At 39.4% G+C, this 3,460-nt stretch overlaps 1 protein-coding gene across 1 annotated transcript in view; it reads left to right on the forward strand.

The window, feature by feature from the left end:
* TERF1 (telomeric repeat binding factor 1) overlaps positions 1–3,460 on the forward strand; it is a 26,025-nt gene that overhangs the window by 7,665 nt on the left and 14,900 nt on the right. The window lies entirely within an intron of this gene.

Genomic DNA, 3,460 nt, shown 5'->3' on the forward strand with positions numbered 1-3,460 from the left:
CCAAAAAATTCATTCAAAGATGTAATAGCAGGGCCTGGTTCCCTGGCTCGCGCCTACAATTCTAGCACTCTGTGGGAGGTTGAAGCAAGTGGATAATTTAAGCCAAGAAAGAGTTTGAGGTTTCTGTAAGCTATGATGGTCTGGCACTCTACCCAAGGTGACAGAGTGAGCCTGTGTCTCTAAAAAATAAAAATAATTTATTGGTTGTCCTTCACCTTCCCAAGAATTAATGTGGTGACTGTCAAGTAAAATTAGGACCTAGAATGAGCAGACAATGACTGCTGCTTTTAAGAATTCAAGTCAGGGCAAAGAGATTTGTCATGTTATTCTAATGGGCGGGGGGGAGGGAGCTCTAATCGAAGCAGGCCATTGTTAATATACTGCAATATAGTTGAATGGATGAAAGAAAATAAAGTTTATAGCAAACATTTTTTAATTTTGACATATTAGGAAAAGGAAATATATTTTATAGTTGTGGATAGAAGTAGAAGAAAAGGGAAAAAAGCAAGAGTAGATCCAAGGATGCAAGATGAATGTCTTGTCCACATCCTGCGCCTTTTCCATCAACTATCCATCTTGCTGCCATCAGGTACTTATTCACAAATAAAATATCCTTGAAAGATGGACTCCTTTTCTCTTTGCTTCAACGATTTACAAACATGGGGCTTTAGTTGGGCTTCTCTCTTCCATCACACCACCCCCATCTTGTATCACAGTAGTGCTGATAACCTCACGGCCATTTGCTGAAATCTCCCTAGCAGAGATAGGAAGATCCTTCAAGACACATTTGTCCACAATACCAATTCGAGTTCTATCACTCAAAATGTGATGTTGGCCTATCTATTAGGGCATTTGCCTGGTGGTGGGTCTGTGCTTTGGTGCAGCTGAGAATTTGGACCTAAACGTCAGAAACCTAGCTTTTGGTGTCTCCTCAAGCCCATAGAAAGTGTGATGCTCCATGTGTGCTTTTCTTATCCTTTAACTGCCCAGTAGTTGGCAATTTGAATCAAATGGTGCTCTTAAATTGTTCCATCTAGTCATCTGAGTTAGGGTCTTTATGAAAAAAGTGAGGTGGCTTGTCTAGGCAGAATTAATCCTAGTCAGGTTTATCTAAGTCATGTAGCATCAAAATTCTGGGTTTCAAGGCAGCTGCCTGTCTCCTAAAACGTCAGGGTTTTAAGCAGTGGCTTGGATCTTCGTTTCTTAGAGCATTCTTGGTCAAAAAATGACAGTTACCTCAAAGTAAGGCAAGCATGAAATAAAGTTCATTGAGGAAGAGACGGATAGGCTTACATAGTAAGAAAATTTAAAAAACAGGATATATTCACCATAGATGGCAAATGGGTCTCCATTGCCAGGGCAAGTAGGCAAAGAGGCCTAGAGCAAACATTTAATGTATCACTTACTATTTTTGATAGGCATTTTCCAAGTACTTTCGCGTGTAACTCTTTTTTTTTTTTTTAATTGTTGGGGATTCATTGAGGGTACAAGAAACCAGGTTACACGGATTGCATTTGTTAGGTAAAGTCCCTCTTAAAATTATGTCTTGCCCCCAAAAGGTGTGGCACATACCTAGACCCCACCTCCCCTCCTTCCCTCTCTCTGTTCTTCCTTTTCCCTACCCCTTCCCTCCTCCTCCTTTCTCTCCCTGCTCTCCCCTTTCCATACTTCCCACCCTGTACTAGGTCATTAATTGTCCTCATACCAAAATTAAGTACATAGGATTCATGCTTCTCCATTTTTGTGATGCTTTACTAAGAATAATGTGTTCCATTTCCATCTAGGTTAACACAAAGGATGTAAAGTCTCCATCTTTTTTCTTTTTTTGACTGGGGCTGAGTTTGAACCCACCACCTCTGGTACATGGGGCTGGCACCCTGCTCCTTGAGCCACAGGCGCCACCCAAGTCTCCATCTTTTTTAATGGCTGAATAGTATTCCATGGTATACATATACCACAGCTTGTTAATCCATTCCTGGGTTGGTGGGCATTTAGGCTCTTTCCACATTTTGGTGATTGTAAATTGAGCTGTGATAAACAGTTTAGTGCGAGTGTCCTTATGATAAAGGATTTTTTACTTCTGTATAGATGCCCAATAATGGGATTGCAGGATCAAATGGGAAATCTAGCTTGAGTTCTTTGAGGGCTCTCCATCCTTCCTTCCAAAAAGGTTATATTAGTTTGCATTCCCACCAGCAGTGTAAAAGTGTTCCTTTCTCTCCACATCCATGCCAGCATCTGTAGTTTTGAGATTTTGTGATGTGGGCCATTCTCGCTGGCGTTAGATAATATCTCAGGGTGGATTTGATTTGCATTTCTCTAATAATTAGGGGCGATGAGCATTTTTTCATGTATTTGCTAGCTATTCATCTGTCATCTTTAGAGAAGGTTCTGTTCATCTCTCTGGCCCATCAATATATGGGAGTGTTGGCTTTTTTCGTGTGGATTAATTTGAGTTCTCAATAGATCCTAGTTATCAAGCTTTTGTCTGTTGCAAAATATGCAAATATCCTTTCCCATTGTGTAGGTTTTCTATTTGCTTTGGCTGTTGTCTCCTTAGTTTACAGAAGCTTTTCAGTTTAATTAAGTCCCATTTGTCTATTTTTGTTGTTCTTGGAGTTGCCACGGAAGTCTTCTTCATAAAGTCCTTCCCCGGGCCAATATCTTCCAGTGTTTTTCTTTTGCTTTCTTTGAGGACTTTTATCATTTCATGCCATAAATTTAAGTCTTTTATCCATCTTGAATCAATTTCTGTGAGTGGAGAAAGGTGCGGGTCCAGTTTCAATCTCTTTAATCTTATAATAATGTTACAAAGTAGTTACTATTATTTTCACTATTTTACATATAAGGAAACTGAGGCACCAAGCGAATAAGTAGCTTGCCACGTTTACATAGCTACCCTGATGGTAATGGTGGTCCTATATTGATCACGTACTGTATCAGGAAGCCGGTATATAAAATCATTAAAAGCATCTAGCTTCTTAGGTTTCTATTATTGATTTTCCAAGGATCCTAACTGGAAGATTGCATACATCCTAATCATTAAAAACACCATCTATCCTTTCATTTCCCTTTTGTTCAAAATTAATATTTATTGGGTTCTACATGGTAAATATACATATATAGTTTAGCTTCCATTAATAATTTATTATTTTTTTACTTTTATATTTTGATGCAGAGTCTCACACAGTCACCCTGGGTAGAGTGCTGTGGCGTCACAGTTCACAGCCACCTCAAACTCTTGGGTTTAAGTGATCATCTTGTCTCACTTGCCCAAGTAGCGGGGATTACAGGTACCTGCCAGTTTTTCTATTTTTAGTAGGATCGGGGTCTTGCTTTGCTCAGGTTGGTCTCAAACTCCTGAGTTCAGGTAATACACAGACCTCAGTCTCCCAGAGAACTGGAATTACAGGTGTGAGCTACTGAGCTTAGCCTAATAATTTAATTTTTTTTTTTTTTT

The sequence above is a fragment of the Otolemur garnettii genome, unplaced genomic scaffold (genome assembly GCF_000181295.1).
Source record: "Otolemur garnettii isolate 467f Iridium unplaced genomic scaffold, OtoGar3 scaffold00163, whole genome shotgun sequence".
Lineage (NCBI taxonomy): Eukaryota > Metazoa > Chordata > Mammalia > Primates > Galagidae > Otolemur > Otolemur garnettii.